Here is a 17,293-nt window from a genome sequence, read left to right on the forward strand (position 1 = left end):
CATACCCCTGAGGGTACACAGAGGTCTTCTGGGGGTACATCAGCTAATCTAGATATTTGCCTACTTTTACAACAGGCTACATAAAATGCACTAGTGAATTCAGTACAAACTAAATTTTCATACAGCCAGTGACTTATTTACACTGCTCTATATACTTACTATACACTGAAATGTAAATATAAAATAAATCAATTGGAATATAAATATTGTAATTATACGGTAAGAATGAGAAAGTCAGCAATTTTGCAGTATTAGTGTGCTGTGACACTTTTTTGTATTTTTATGCCTGATTTTGTAAGCAAGTGGTTTTTAAGTGAGGTGAAACTTGGGGAATATTCAAGGCAAACCAGACTCCTGAAAGGGGTACAGTAGTCTGGGAAGGTTGAGAGCCCTTGGCCTGACTTTTTTTTATTTTATTAAATGGAAGTTTCAGTTTTGCAGAAATTGATGGCTTAGCCCAGGGGTGGCCAACCTGGGGTTCTGGAGCCACACGCGGCTCTTCAACAGTTAACATGCAGCTCCTTGTATAGGCACCAACTCCGGGGCTGGAGCTACAGGTGCCAACTTTCCAATGTGCCGGGGGTGCTCACTGTTCAGCCCCTGGCTCTGCCCCAGGCCCTGCCCCCACTCCACCCCTTCCCTCCCCCTCCCCTGAGCCTGCCGTGCCCTCGCTCCTTCTCCCCCCCAGAGTCTCCTGCTGACTGGGAGGGACAGGGAGGCACTGAACGGGGCTGCCGGTGTGCAGGAGGCGCTGGGAGCAGGCTGGGGAAGCTGATGGGGGCGCGGCTGACATATTACTGTGGCTCTTTGACAATGTACATTGGTAAATTCTGGCGCCTTCTCAGGTTCAGGTTGGCCAGCCCTGGCTTAGCCTTATGTCACTAGGGAAGGCTTCTGAATACTATTAGGCCCCAGAGTTTTGGACAGTAGCTAGAGATACCCGTTGCTTTTTCTGTGTGAAGAGACAAGCATGGCCCGCTGGGAAATCAAAGCTGCAAACAGTGGTCAGTCTTGACACCATGACCACGATTTCCCATGCTACATAGGTGCAAAGCCACATTTTAGAAAATCACATGCACATATTATTGCTTTAGAATAAGCACTATAGAAATTTTGAATGTCACTGTGCGGGAGATAGCTCAGTGGTTTGAGCATTGGCCTGCTAAACCCAGGATTGTGAGTTCAATCCTTGAGGGAGCCACTTAGGGATCTGGTGCAAAAATCAGTACTTGGTCCTGCTGGTGAAGGCAGGGGGCTGGACTTGATGACCTTTCCAGGCCTATGAGATAAATATATAAATAATGGAGATATGCCTAACTACATTAGCAGACAGATAATTCACTCAGTATCACAGAAGGAACTAAAAATATATTTAAGGAGAGTTTTTCACAATACAAAATGCATTCCAGTTTGGCTTTTGTCTAATTTTTTCTATCTATTTACATCTATAGTCCTTGTCACCATAGTACACTTCTCCCCCCAATATAACGCTGCCCGATAGAACATGAATTATGATATAATGCAGTAAAGAAGCACTCCGGGGGGGAGTGGGGGCTGTGCACTCCAGCGGATCAAAGCAAGTTCGATATCACGCGGTTTCATCTATAAAGCAGTAAGATTTTTTGGCACCCGAGGACAGCGTTAGATCGGTGTAGAGGTGTATTTGAGTACCTTGTAATCTGTAATGAATTATTTCCTCAAAGCAACCCTGTGCGGAAGGGTAGTGTTGTCCCAGTTTTACAGATGGGGACCTGAGGCACAGGGTAAATTAAATGACTTGCCCAAGGTCACACAGGAAGTCGGTAACTGAGCAAGATGTTGAATCCACATCTCCTGATGTGTTGGTTCTCAGGGTACCAAGGACTGTGAGTCACCTTGTTACCCCCCTGTCTCTAGGGCAAGGGAGTCCTGCTTGTGCTTACCTGGATGTCAGCTCCTTGATGCCACCAGCCTGTGGGCCACCCAGACACTGTCCTCTGTGCTGTGCCAGCCCTTACTTTGCCTTGCAGGTAACTGTCGGTGCACCCCAGTCCCCAAGCCCTTTTGAAGCGTCCACCTGTAGTGTCCAGCTCCTTCTCTGCTGAATGCTTACAGAAATACCAGGTCTGCTGCTCCTAAGGGAATAGTGTAAATCCCAGCTTGTGTGATACGACTCAGGATCAGCACGCAGCTTAATATCACAGCACTCAGATATATTTATAGTGAAAACACCATCCACAAGTTTATTACCAAAGATTTAAGAAACAGAGAGTAAAGATAATAGAAACAGCAGATTTAAAATAGGCAAGCCACTCATCCGGTTTCAGATTGGACAGTTCTGCTTTTCTAGGGTTTGTCCCCATCTTGTACTCAGACAAAACCGGATGTGGTTTTATCTGGTATCAGATGGGGGGGGATGCCCTTTTGAAGAGCATACTGCCCTGCCCCCACCAGCATGCCCTTGCGTGCAAGTTCACGCTGGCAGTGGCAAAGTCGTGCACTCTTAAAAATGGCATTCGTTCGCCCGAGCAGCATGACCTTGCACGCATGATGCATGTGAGGTCATGCTGGTGGAGGTGGGGTCACCCCCGCTGGGGCAGGCTCGCACCATTCCCAGAAGTACTGTAATGTCTGGTATTCTGGGAATGCCTGAGTGGCTAATAGGATGCTAATATAAAACAAAATTCTAACTTGCTTTCTAGAGATTAATCTTAACAGGTTAACCTCCAGTCTAAGTACACTTATCTCACCTCACATGTCTTCTGCAGTGTTTTCCACCAAGCCTGGTTGAGATCCTATAAATGCACTCTGTTTACTTCCTACATGCAGGATCAAGGGGTGTCTTCCTTGCCTTTTCTTTATAGCCCCCAAAGTACTTTTTTGGCCCTAGAGTCAGGATAACCCCCCTTAGCTTATTCTCCAGAGTGCTGATTTCATATTCCCCCACTGATTTTGTATGTACGTGGGGTTTCCATTGTATTAGCTTACAATTAGGGCTGTCAAGCAATTAAGAAAGTTAATCATGATTAATTGTGCAATTAAACAATAATAGAATACCATTTAAATATTTTTGGATGTTTTCTACATTTTCAAATATATTGATTTCAATTACAACACAGAATACAAAGTGTACAGTGCTCGCTTATATATATATATATATATATATAATATTTGCCCTATAAAAACAAAAGAAATAGTATATTTCAATTCACCTAATACAAGTACTATAGTGCAATCTCTTTATCATGAAAGTTGAACTTACAAATGTAGAATTATGTACAAAAAAACCCTGCACTCAAAAATAAAACAATATAAAACTTTAGCGCCTACACGTCCACTCAGTCCTACTTCTTGTTCAGCCAATCGCTCAGACAAACAAGTTGGTTTACATTTGCAGAAGATAATGCTGCCTGCTTCTTGTTTACAATGTCACCTGAAAGTGAGAACAGGCGTTCAGATGACACTGTTGTAGCTGGCGTCGCAAGATATTTACACGCCAGATGTGCTAAAGATTCATATGTCCCTTGATGCTTCAACCACCATTCCAGAGGACATGCCTCCATGCTGATGACGGGTTCTGCTCAATAACAATCCAAAGCAGTGCAGAGCGACGCATGTTCATTTTCATCATCTGAGTCAGATTCCACCAGCAGAAGGTTTTTTCTTTTTTCGTGGTTTGGGTTCTGTAGTTTCTGCATCAGAGCGTTGCTCTTTTAAGACTTCTGAAAGCATGCTCCACACTTCATTCCTCTCAGATTTTGGAAGGCACTTCAGATTCTTAAACCTTGGGTCAACTGCTGTAGCTATCTTTAGAAATTTCACATTGGCATCTTCTTTGCATTTTGTCAAATTTGCAGTGAAAGTGCTTTTAGAACGAACAACATGTGCTGGGTAATCATCTGAGACTGCTATAACATGAAATACATGGCAGAATGCAGGTAAAACAGAGCAGGAGACCTACAATTTTCCTGCAAGGAGTTCAGTCACAAATTTAATTAATGCATTATTTTTTTAACAAGTGCCATCAGCGTGGAAGCAGGTCCTCTTGAATGATGGACAAATCATAAAGAGGCATATTAATCTTTAGTGCATCTGGCACGTAAATATCTTGTATCTGGCGTTGCAACAGTGCCATGTGAACGCCTGTTCTCACTTTCAGGTGACATTGTAATTAAGAAGTGGGCAGCATTATCTCCCGGAAATGTAAACAAACTTGTTTCTCTTAGCGATTGGCTGAACAAGAAATAGGACAGAGTGGACTTGTAGGCTCTAAAGTTTTATATTGTTTTGCTTTTGAGTGCAGGTTTTTTTGTACATAATTCTACATTTGTAAGTTGCACTTTCACGATAAAGAGCTTGCACTACAGTACTTGTATGAGGTGAATCGAAAAATACTATTTCTTTTCATCATTTTTACATGCAAATTTGTAATAAATATAAAGTGAGCACTGTACACTTTGTATTCTGTGTTGTAATTGAAGTAGATAGATATACACCTCTACCCTGATATACTGCGACCCGATAGAACATGAATTCAGATATAACGCGATAAAGCAGCGCTCTGTGGAGCAGGGCTGCTTTACTGTATTGTATCCGGCAGTGGGGCTTGGGCAGCAATGTAAAGGGCCCGGGGCTCTGGCTGCTGCAGGGAGCCCATGGCCCTTTAAATCACCGTCATAGCCCTGCCGCTGCTACCCCGATATAACGCGGTAAGATTTTTTGGCTCCCGAGGCCCGCGTTATATCAGGGTAGAGGTGTGGTTGAAAATGTAGAAAAACATCAAAAATATGTAATACATTTCAATTTGTATTCTGTTGTTTAACAGTGCAATTAATTTCTCTGAATTTAATTCGTGTGAGTTGACTGCGATTAATCTACTTACAATGTTTAATTTACATATCAGAGAGACAGGTGACTACACCTCTTTGTCAACTCTGCCTTGATACAGACTTAAGGAACTTATTTTCAGTATAGATACATGCCTCCTTAGCTAATATAGCCATACATTTCAGAACAATGTTAATGACCAGCTTTTGTTTAAGACCTCACATGATATTCTTTGGTGAACAAGATTGCACAGACCAAAGATCAGGATATTCTTGTAACTGCCTTGCCAGTTGGCATTGAGGGGGGTCTAAGGGATCATGCCTGAATCTTAGGTCCAGTCTTCTGTCCACTAAAAGGGGGCGGGGGGTTGTTCCCAAATTTTTGCCCCAGCTGCAATAAGTATTGTGTCCCACTATTAGCACTTCTTGAGGAAAATTAATTTTAATTATTACATACATGTAACATTGTAAATAAACAATGTATGTTTCCTTTACATTTTAATGTAAACAATTGTAATGTGTGGCAAAGTACCTCCTTCTCCTCAGCAGGCTCAGTCCTTTTTAGCCTTGAAGACACCGGCTTGTGCAAAGCAAATTCTTCCAGGTAGCACAGGGTCTGGCTGATCCTTCCCTCAGTCAGTCCCTTGTGCTGGTTTTCTCCCCTTCTGGGGGACAGAGCGCAGTCTTCCTTGCTGGAAGAGATCAGAGCCTTGCTGCACCTCACTCGCTGGCAGCTTCCCTGCTTCTCTCAGGCTGTGGCTACACTTAGCACTTCAAAGCGCTGCTGCGGTAGCGCTGCTGCGGCAGCGCTTTGAAGCGCTAAGTGTAGTCAAAGCGCCAGCGCTGGGAGAAAGCTCTCCCAGCGCTGTCCATACTCCACCTCCCTGTGGGGAATAACGGACAGCGCTGGGGCTTTGACCACACTGGCGCTTTGCAGCGCCGCAATTTGCAGCGCTGGAGAAGGTGTGTTTTCACACCCTGCTGCAGCGCTGCAAATTTGTAAGTGTAGCCAAGCCCTCACTCTTCTCCCTGCTTCCAGACCAGGGAGGGTTTAAAAAGGTCTCCAGCAGTTGGAGCCAGCTGAACCTAATTAGTTCCCTGGTAATCCCTTTTCCAGCTGAACCTTATTTTCCCCTGGTTATCTCCCCTCGGTGGATTGGGAGAGGCCTTTTAACCCCCTGGGACTAATTACTACCCCTCCCTTTGTAGCCATTTTTCCTGCATTTGCCACAAATTATAGAAATACCTAGCAATATGCACGCAAAGAAATGCTTTAAAACCAAACAGTTTTAGTAAAACTTTAAAAATACGTTGAGAGAGCAAAAGGTGATGTTCAAACAGGGAAAACACTGTCTAAATGTATAATGTATAAAATTGAACAATAAGCAACACAACATTAACAAAATTGTTAAATAACATCATGGTGATGATTTTAAAACCAAATAGTTGTCCAACTTTGAACACTACATTGTTTTAATTTTTTTAGTGTAAAATCTGAATTTCTGTGCTGTGTAAGTAAAGACCCAACCCTATTGTCTTCTAATTAGAAAACAATCAAATATTGTAATTAAAAATATAGAATAACAGTTATAATGCACTGAGTACTCATCCGATCTGGTGAAGGAGAATCCAGACTTCAAGTACGTGTTATCATATTTTCTTACCACTTTCTTTCTTCCTTTTTTTTTTGGATGGCTCATTTTATGTAGCCGTAGATGATCCGGGACTTTCATTTTCTTCTCCACCAGTGCACCCTTCTCGTTTTTGAAAAATAAATCGATCTATGTCAGATTGAAATACGGCTTGCTGTTTTTTACAGTTGTAAATGGAGGACTGTGTCTGTGTTGCTAGGTTACCTTGCAGTGAAATGCACCGTTGTACTCACGAGAATTAAACTTGACATATTGCAGCTTATTTCTTTAAAACAAGTTTTTTCTATACTCTGACATATACAGCTCAAAACATTACATTATTGTAGCTTTTTACTTAGATTACACGAGTCACGTGGAGTTAAAAGTTTGCTAAGAGCTTGACTGGAGAATGCAGTTGTGCCAGTGGACCAGCTGGGATTGTGTCGTGGCCCGCCTTTAGGCTGCGGCACGCCGTTTGGGAGCCCCTGCAGTAGAGAACCCTTCAGTCCTGCAAGGTGCTGAGGGCCCTCAAATTTCACTGACTTCACTGGAATGTGAGGTGATTGCAACCTCACAGCATTCGGTCTTGTGGCCCCCTCCAGCAAAGCATTGACTTCAGTGGGATTCCTCCCATGCTTTACATTTACATGTGTGCTTAAGTGCTCTGTGGGATTGGGGCCTAAATTAGCAGTTTTCAGTCCCTATAAATCATGTTCCGGGTTAAATACTGCAGAATACTTAAATTAAATGACGTGCTTCGGTAGGAGGTGGTAGTACTCAAGCTGGATGCTTTGACAGAGCGTGTGGATGTTTTGGTAGCAGTACGTCAAAATAAAATGAACGTCAGCTTCTTGTCTGAACTGCATTAGACAGCAGTGCTTTAAGTTGAACAAACAGCTTGAACGAGTTGAACAAGAGCTGGGCTGCTTTTTCCTACCAACGGTTACCAAATGCCTCTGTATTTATAACTTAGCCATCTGCGGTAGGGTGGAGTTCGGGGGTCGGGGCGTTACTCGGATGTCCCCTATGGACATTCCTTCAAGGGTATGTCTGGAAAACTTCAAAGTGTGTGTTTTGAGGGAGGAAGGGAAAGGAGAAGTCTGGCCTGCACGGGCGCACAGAATTCAAGGGAACTGTAAGAAACAGAGCAGGCCCTTAGAGTGGCGGGCTCACTGAAGCGAATTAGCCCCAAGCGTCGTTCCTTCTCTTTTACTGCCCCAAAAGGCAGCCTCAAGTGTTCTGCAGCGCTCAAGGGTTTGGGCACTGAGCCCTCTCAAATTGAAGCTTTGCAAGGGTAGGTTGCTTCTTGCTGCTGTCAGCACCACTTCATTAGTGTTTGCTGATATTTCCAGGTGTACAACAGTCTGAAAGCTGCTTTGGTTATTTATCATGGAGTTTGAGTGAATTTTTGGTGCTTGGTGAAAGATTTTTGGATTGAGAGCTCTGAAGTCCTCTGAAGAGCTCAAATCCACCACAAACCATTCCCTCCCCTAAGACCTGGGTGGGCATAGTGGAGGGTCCATATCTGGGAGTGAGAAGTAATTCAGTCTTGATGGTCTAGTGACCGTCAGTCATTTAGCTTCTCTGAGGTTGCCATGAGGTGGTCAGTTGTGTACGTGTATATTTGTCTACTAATGCTCAGGTGGTAACAACTTTCAGTTGCTAGTAACCTGGGCCCAAGGAGAAAAGCTCTATATTGCATTACCAATCTCCTGAGCCATCTGGTCCCTCACGGCTTACTTCTGACCACCCTTCTAATCCCTTTTTGCTTATTTAATTGTTGCTTCAGTACGGAAATTACCCTTCTAAGCATTGTGGCTCTCATTAAGCTAATATCTCAGTGCAGTTATGTAAATACAACAGAATAAAGTAGCTTAATGGAGTTATATAAAATGAAGAGGGGTGAAAACATTATCTGCTATCTGTTCTTATCAGTTTAATTGTTAATGACTTGTGCAACAATGTGATTTGATATACTTTTCCTGTAATCCTCAATATTTAGTTTTAAAGTAAAACCTTCTTCGCAGACTATTATCTCATGATTTTCCATCTTCAAATCACCAGGTACAGTAGGAGACAGAAGCTTCACTACATATCTGTGTCTCTGTTAAGAAGAGAACATTTATTTCTCTTCCCCACCCATCTTTACTGACAGGCAGTATCCTTTAGCATCCAGGAGTCTTAGCAAAAGCTTTCATATTGTAAACATTCCATGTTTTGTGGACATGATCAGGATTCTCATGTGCAGCATTTCCAATTCCACTTCCTCGCTCTTTGGATTGCAGCCCAAGCTCTGTGTTGGGTGAGGCCATAACTCTGGATTGGAAGCTGGGAGGGGGAAGACGGCATTCCATTACACCTGTGGCTCTGAGACGTTCCAATTTCCAATGACTTTTTTATATTTGTTTCTTTTCCAGCATGGTATAGATATTGTCATTTGGTGTTTCCCTGCCCTCTGGACTTTACTGTGCTGTTTTTTTGGGCAGTGATGACTCTGTGCTGTTAAAATACTTAACTTTATACAATACCTTTCCTGCCCAGGGGATCCCTTCACCTTCCACTGAAATGCTGCTACATATGCTGCAAAACCTGGCAGCTGTTCTAATAGGCCATACTGTGCCACCACACAGAATGAAGTAAAGAAAAACCTTTATCCCCTAACAATTACCATGGGAATTTCAATAGAATGTAATTATCTAAATTAGAATTTGGTCAGGACACCAGATTAACACTTCTTTTTTTGTGAAGAGTGCCAAGGGATTCTTAATGGCCAGAAATATTCAGGATCTCAGCAGGATCCAGGGTTCAGCAGCACAGTGCTCCTGAGCATCATGCTGAGGCTCTGGTTTCTATAATCATTGAGGGATGCATATTACCTATTTAGTTCCCTTATCATTTCCTGCAGCACTTTGGGTTTTCTTTAGAGGCTTCCTATGCAAGTACTGAGCAGCCTGGCTGAAGACTGATCTAATACCACAAACTGCGGTTAAGACATCTACCTGCAAACATACCATGAGGTCTTTTAATTCGCACAAATGGTCACGGCCTGGGTGCTATCTCTTCTGAAAGAAGGCAAGTTTTAAAAACACAGAATCAATTAAAATGATAGGAAAGAGACCAACCTACTGGCTATTGTAGTGGAGGGTGTGTGTGTGAAAACTTCAATTGCTGCTGCCTTGAAAAGCGACAAATGCTTTTCAGGATTCATCTCAGGCTGTGGGATGGTGCCAAGAATCTGTAGCACTGTCCTGTATCAAATCTTCTAAATAGCCACTCAGAGTAACTTGATGTACTTTCCAGTGGGGAGGAAACACCAGTACATTAGATGTGAGAAATGCTTAGAAGACTGGCAGTAAATGAGATGGGAGAGATCTGGCCATGGGAAAGGCAGAGAGGTAAAATGGACGGAGTTGGAATACAAGAAAAGAGAAGGAGGATAAAAACGAGATAGGGTTCATCCCATCAGAAACTGCAACTCTCAATCCCAGGTCCACTTCCAGGCTGCCAAGAAAGGTTTCCAGCACAAAGGTCGCTTTAGATTTAAAACAAACAAACAAACAAAAATGCAATTAGCAAGACCAAAAGATTTGTTTTAGGCTAGAAAAGGTGCTAACATGACCCCTGCACTGAATTTTAGCACCCCTTTTTTTTTAAATCACTGATGGAACCCTTCACCCAATTGGATACAGTTCTGACCTGAAATCTTGTGAATACTGCTGGGTAAAGGGCATGAAACCAATGGCTTTGAAAGTGGAATGGAAAGAGCTGGGGTTACTTCACCATGCCACTATCTTTATTAGAGGTGTACTTGAAATGCTAATGTCCTCTCCCTATGCATGAGGCAGATGAGCAGCAGCTCTAGGCTGTGCCGGAGGTCAGAGCAGAGAGCTCCCTCTGGGTGGATTTGGAAGTACTGATGTCTCAATAGGGATAAGAATGGTAAGAGAACTAAATCAGAGCTGCTCTTCCCTAACTGAAATGTACATCATAATCTTGGCAGAACTTAATGAAGGAAAGGAGAGATTTGCCAAGCTGTCTGCTTTTCCTGAAAGCTCACTGTTTCTCTGGGGGCTTGGGAGATCAGTTCTCTATTTCTTTTTCCTTCTCTTGTAAGTCCAGAAAGGAATGTATCAGTGAGGAAATTTCATGAGAAAGAAGCATGGACTGAGCATAGCGTTGGGAGCCAGATTGTAAAACCATTGGGGCAGGGATCGTTTTCTGTTTTGTCTGTACAACACCTAGCACAATGGGGACCTGGCCCACGACTGGGGCCCCCAGCTGTTGCAGCAATACAAATAATAAACTCTTACCTTCTGATCCAAGCTCTATCACATCTTCCCTCTGTGGGCTTGAGAAATCTCTCTGCCCACGAAAGCTTATGCCCAAATAAATTTGTTAGTCTCTAAAGTGCCACAAGGACTCCTCGTTGTTTTTGCTGATACAGACTAACACGGCTACAACTCTGGAACCTCTCTGCCTCAGTTTCTCCTTTTGTAAAATGCTAGTAGCATCTACTTACCTCACAGAGATGTGCTGGGGATGGATTGATTATTTTTGTAAGGCACTTTGAAGATGTCTAGCTTCACAGAGTGGGAAGAGGGGAATTCCAAAAGCATGGTAACTATGGAAGAATTGCTGTACTAGATCATTCAGAGGACTATGCTATAATCCTTGGTTTTGGACAGTTATGAACTAAACAGATTAGAGGGGAAATTTCTTCCTCCTCCAGCCAGTGGTGGCCTCTGCTTTGAAGCATGTATCACTTATACATGATAAAAACGTACATTCCTATAAAGGTGTAATCCTCTTTTGGAAGCTTACTTTGAATCTCTTGTATTCTTTAACTATTTGAAAAAGTTTCAAATACTCCATACAAGTTTTGCAAAGTGTATTCAAAATTTTACATGCTGTACAGGCACTGAACAACCCCTTTTTTAAAAAGGATCAGTATATTAGAAATGCTGTGGTGGATATGGTTAGGAATAGGGTAAAGGTGGTGGAATAGAGTGAGCACAGACAAAGGTGTGTGTATGTGCCCAAGAGAGGATGTGTGGGTGCGTTCATTAGCCTGGGTGACATCTTGTCTAGGAGGTAACATGTAATGCTGTCATCATCTGTTGTCTTCTTTCTGGAAAACATGATGATGCACAATTTCCGAGAACTTTTAAACCTGCAATACATCTTCTGTCCCTTCCTCTGTGCAGCATGCTCCCCATTTGTAAGAATGAACTTCATCCACATAACCAATAGTGAGACTTCCACCTGGTGTAGTTGTTTACACCGGTGAAAAGTGAGTGTAAAACAGTACCACTGGCATGAATGGAGAATTTGATTTGGTTGCATTTTACCACCATTTTGCACACATGTAAATGACTATAAAAGTGCAAGGGAGTGGAAAATTGGGCCTGCCCTCTTCAGATTATACATTTTCAATTAATAATTTCTGTGTCATGTTGTGAAGACTCCAAGATTTCCACTGTTATGGTTAGAAATTTACTAACTGCAGTTGTCAGCATACACCTTTTGAAGAGGTAAAACCCTAATCCTGTACTATATGCTCAAGCGTCCCTTATCTGGACAAATCTGTCAATGTATGTATTCTGGGGTGAGAGATTTGATTCCAACGGGTGCGAGCGCCTTTCAAGAGACACCAAAGGTATATTATATAATATGCAATTAATATTTAAATGCATGAGGCCAGTAAAAAACAAAGTACTGAATCTCTGTACAGACTGGCATAACCTAGTTTACAAACCCTTCTTGCATAAAAGATAGATTCCATTTTTAGTCTTTTTCCCCCCAACATTCTGTCTCTTAATCCCCAACCCCCGTGCTCTGTGCTGGTCCCCCTGAAGGATTGCCATATTTCCTAAAATTTGCAGAATTATCCTGATTTAAACACCCTGCTGTTGTGTTAAACGTGACTTGTCCTTATTTACAATGTCTGCAAAGGTATGTTTAACATCATGTTAACATTACTCCTTCTGGTTGAAGCTTAACACAACCTAGCTTGCTAGTGAAGATGAGTTGACTGGTGTGCTTTAGATTTTGCAAGTAGGGTAGCAGACAGTTCAGGGCTGTTGCAGTGTTTTTCATGATGCGACAAGATCATCCTTCATGGGATACTGCAGAATAGGGTTACCTTCCCAGAAGTCTGGAACACCATTCATGGTGTAGACCAGTGATGGCACACGACCATCATTTTTTACAGAAGTGCACGGTGACTGAATGACTTGGGTTAGAAATCTCAGAATGGATCCTTGTTGGTTAGGAATTGCTCCTTCACCAGCTCGCCCCATTGTGGGTGAGTGACCCATGATTGATTTTTTTCTGTGGGTCAATGGCCGGTGACAGAAAAAGGGTTTTCCACCCCAGAGTCTGCACCCCCTGCTGGAGCCCTCACCCCTGTGCGCTCCAGCCTCCTGCCCCAGCCCTGATCCCCCTCCCGCCCTCCAAACCCCTCAGTCCCAGCCCGGAGCACCCTCCTGCACCCCAAACCCCTCATCCTCAGCTCCACCCCCAGCCAGAGCCCCTGCTCCTCAACACCTTGCCCCAGCCTCGAGCCCCCTCCCACACCCTGAACCCCTAATTTCTAGCCCCACCCCTAAACCTGCACCCCCAGCCCAGAGCCCATACCTCCTCCCACACCCCAACCCCCTGCCGGAGCCCCCTCTCATACTCCAAAGCCCTTGGCTGCACCCCCCAGCCCGGAGGGAGGGAGGGTGGGGAAAGCAAGCGCCATAGGGAGGGGGGATGGAGTGAGCGGGGCCAGGGCCTCGGGGAAGGGGTGGGGTCTGGGTGGGGCCTTGGAGGAGGGGTGGGACAATGGGTGGGGCAAGGATGTTCAGTTTTGTGTAGAAAGTTGGCAACCCGTCTATGCAGTAATCATGGTATTGATGCTTTAGGTCAATGTTTGATGGGTAAGATTGGGGGGTGGAGGAGAGGTGGTCTGTCTGACCACAACCCACCAGTCAGTGTGTGTTAAGTGTCCCGGTCTGTGCCAGAGCCACACAGTAAGTCTGTTTACAGGCTAGCTCAGACTATGGCAATTTGTGCGTTTAGCTCTGGAGGGCCTTGGTTCAATCCCCAGCATCAGTCAAGATGGCAGTTGGGGCGTAATAGCATGGACATAATTAGGGAACGCTAATGCAACCCCCAGAGGAACCTGGGTGTGTGGGGTCATTGCCCAGTCCCTGCTGTTGGGTGGGAAGCTCTTGTTTATAGAGCCCTGGGACAACCACAGGAGAACTTAAGTCGTCGTTGTTGTAGGAAAATTAACTTTTCTGGGGCCTTTAGTCCATTCACCTTCTGTGGGTTGGGCTGGCAGTGGCACAGCCCCCAGTAGAAAATGCAGGGGGGGGGGCGGTTGATCAGGGCAGGGGAGGGTTAAAAGCCCCCCAGCCTGAGTCCTGAGGACTCCAAGGGTGAGCCCTGGGGTGGGCAGAGCGGTGGGGGGAGCAGGGCTGGTGATAAGGAGGGTAGGGGACAGGGTTAGGAGGAGTGGGGCAGCAACTGGCTTTGAGTTGGGTGGGGAGGGAGCCACTGCGCCTGCGCAGGGAGTGGGGCAGCGGCTGTTGCTCCTCCTCCCATCCCTCCCCTTCCACAAGGGGCTGAGGAACGTTTCAGAACTTCGACAATTTTCGTCAGTTTCCGGAGTAGGCGGGCGTCCTCCTCCGGGTGTTCCCCCCCCCCGGCTACGCCTTCGGTATTTTCCGTCCAAGCTTCGGCTACTTCCGTACGGCCTCGGCTAGTGTCGTGAATTTCCGTCCACGCTTCGGTAATTTCCGCTCCTCGATCGGAAATGGCCGAAGACGTGTGTGATCCTGCGGTTTGGGGGAGGAGGAGGAGGAGGAGACCGGCCGGCTTCTTGGAACAAACCAACTGCGCCTGGACCGGAGGGGGGGGAGCAGGATCGAACGGACGGAGGAGAAGAAGGCGGCACCCAGCAGCTGCGGCTCCCCCCCCTCCCCCCGCCCGAGGACGGCGGCGGGGTGAAGCCCGGGACGGCGCCTCCCTGAGGAGGGCTGAGAAGGTGCAGGAGGGAGGTAGGAAGGATCGTACCATATACCGGGGAGCGGGGAGGCATGGGGTGAAAAGCGACTCCGTCCTGTTAGCCTCGGATAGGAGCAGATGGGGATGGGGGGAGTCTGGGGGGCCAATGGGGGGGCAGCTTGGCGGTGGCTTGTCCGCCGCCGCCGAGTGGTACAGTCCTGGGGGTGGGGGCGTCGTTCGGGGCGGGGCAGCACCGGGGCCCCGCTGGGGTTTGGGGGGGGGGCGCACAGGGGCAAGGACTCTGAGCGGGAGTGCACCGGGGCTCAGGGCCGGGGGCTCTGATGTGGGGGCGTGTGAAAGACCCTGATGGGGGAGGGCCACGTGTGGGGCGTGTATGTATTGGAGTCAGGGACCCTTACAGGGAAGGGCATGTGTGGAGTTGTGTGTGGGGGGAGGGGGTCAGGGACCCTGAAGGGGGGGGCGAGTGGAGGGGGAGGGGGTCAGGGACCCTGATGGGGTAGGGGGGTCAGGGACCCTGAAGGGTGTGGGGGGGGTCGGGGACCTTGAAGGGGGGGCAGGGGGAGGGGGTCAGGGACCCTGATGGGGTAGGGGGGTCAGGGACCCTGAAGGGTGTGTGGGGGGGGGTCGGGGACCTTGAAGGGGGGGGCAGGGGAAAGGGGTCAGGGACCCTGAAGAGGGTGTGTGGGGGGGTCGGGGACTTTGAAGGTGTGTGTGCATATGTGGGGGAAGGGGGTCATGGACCCTGATGGGGTAGGAGTAGGGGGGTTGGGAACCTTGAAGGTGTGTGTGTGTATGGGGGGGAAGGGAGTCATGGACCCTGATGGGGTGGGTGCATGTTGGTGGTGGGTGGGTGATCAGGTTTAGGGAGCCTGATGGACGTGGATGTGTATTGGTGTGCGTGTGTGTGGATCAGGGTCAGTAACCACTGACCGGGGGGGGGCATGTGTATGTGTGTGGCGGTGGGGGAGCGGTTCAGGCCCTCATGGGTAGGAGCTGTACTAGTACCAAGGACCTTCGTATATTGAAGGAGAGGCAGTACTGGGCATGGGGAATTCAATAGGGATGGGGGTCCTGCATCAGAATTAGTTGGCGAGTCCTGCTGTGGAAGGGTTGGGGGCTCTGCCAGCGCTCGGGGTTCTGATGGGTCTGGGGTTGAGGTGGTGGTTGGACCAGGACTGTGATGCGCTTCAGGCCTTCTGTATTTTATGTCTCCAAGTAGATCATCTCCCTGGGTGCTGAACTCAGTTATGCAGTGCACTGGTTTCTGCTGGATGGCACTCAGGTTCCTAGCCTTTGATCCTTCAACTAGTGCATCCAGCTTTTGTGACTGGTAGTCTTAGGCATCTCCCTGTACTTTTATAGATTTATTTTTAAATTAAAAAATGTGCCTATAAGAAGATAGGAACATAGGTATTGCCAGACTAGTTCAGACATGAGATCTATGTAGTGCAATATCCTGTCTGACGGAGGCCAGTGCCAGCTGTTGCAGAGGAAGGCATTGTTAACCTCCAGTGGCAGTGGGTATATGTGGGATAATCTACTCCCAGCATTAGGTTATATCCTGATCTCTAATAGAGATTGGTTTAAGATCTAAAACATGAAGTTTAATATTCCTTCCAGAGTTTTTGTTAGCAATAACATTTATAACTCTGGATAGTCATATTCCTGTTATCCATCTAATTGTCCAATCTCTCGCCGAAAGTTGCTAAATTATTTCTTGTCTACTTCCTGTTTCAGTAAGTTTTACTTTTTCATAACAGGTTATTAGACTGTGTTTCCTTTTATTGGTATTGAATGTCCCCTTGTTCTTGTGTTATGAGTCTGGAAGCACAAAAGCTCCTGATCTACTTTCTCTAGACCGTTTGTTATTTTATATGCTTTTTAGCATATCCTATCGCACATCTCCTGTCTAAAGTACGTAATCCTAATCTTTTCAGTTTCTCTTCATAGGTTAATTTGTCCATCCCCCTAATCGTCCTTATACAAGGGCTTTAGGAGATTGCATACTTCATATTATAACATAATACCACCAGTAGTCTTGACTTAATCCGTGAATTTTACCAGTGCAGTGCTCGTGCGTTGCTGCTGGCTAGTTACTCTGGTTCTAACCAACCATGGCAACTCAGATGCCTGCGTAGTTGAATAGTAGGGGTTGGAAACTGGCTACTTCCTCAAGGTCTCGGTTGGGGAAATTGGTACTATTGGGAGAACTGCTAGCCAAGGTATGTCATCATGGAACACCGAGACCAGGCCAAACAGCTGAGGAGCAAAACCATACCATCCAGAACTGCTTTTTTCTCTAAAATTATGATTAGAAACAATAACAACAAAAAGTGTCTTGTTTTTGTGTATGCTAAAATTCAAAGGCCTGGTTAGTGCCCTCTGATTCTTTTTAAACACTGTCTGGTACAGTAGGTACTTACATATCTCAGTAAGTATCTCCGCTCTAAAATTTCCTTTTTGGGTAAATCTAGAAACTGTGTGTCTATATATAAAGAGATCTAAATAACTTGTTATCCTGCATTGCTGTTGCTCTCCCATTTAAAAAAAAATCTGTTTTAAGGATCTGATCTTGCAAACCTGTACACACACATGAAAAAGGGTGTTTGTGTAAGCATTTACAGGACTGGGGCCTGAGACAGAATCATCACCAATATATTTTGATTGGTTTGTGGATTTGTGTTGCAAGTCTCTTTAAGACTGTCAGGTGCTCAGGGCAGGGGCCGTGGTTTCTATACACTGTCAGTGTTTACCCAATAATGAATAATCATAGGCTGTATTCCTTGTTGGGTATTCTTAACTATTGTGATGTGCAAAGGCACAAAAATGTGGGATGTTGTATTT

The 17,293-nt window shown here is 45.7% G+C and overlaps 1 protein-coding gene across 1 annotated transcript in view; it reads left to right on the forward strand.

Annotated features, from left to right (window-relative positions):
- The first annotated feature begins 14,347 nt into the window (after positions 1 to 14,347).
- The window catches only part of EXTL3 (exostosin like glycosyltransferase 3), a 208,971-nt gene continuing 206,025 nt past the window's right edge, over positions 14,348 to 17,293 (forward strand). Inside the window, exon 1 of the mRNA XM_045009498.1 lies at positions 14,348 to 14,481. The gene's annotated coding sequence lies outside the window, so the exon portion shown is untranslated. The remainder of the gene's footprint in view (positions 14,482 to 17,293) is intronic.

Source organism: Mauremys mutica, chromosome 3 (assembly GCF_020497125.1).
Source record: "Mauremys mutica isolate MM-2020 ecotype Southern chromosome 3, ASM2049712v1, whole genome shotgun sequence".
In the NCBI taxonomy this organism is placed as follows: domain Eukaryota; kingdom Metazoa; phylum Chordata; order Testudines; family Geoemydidae; genus Mauremys; species Mauremys mutica.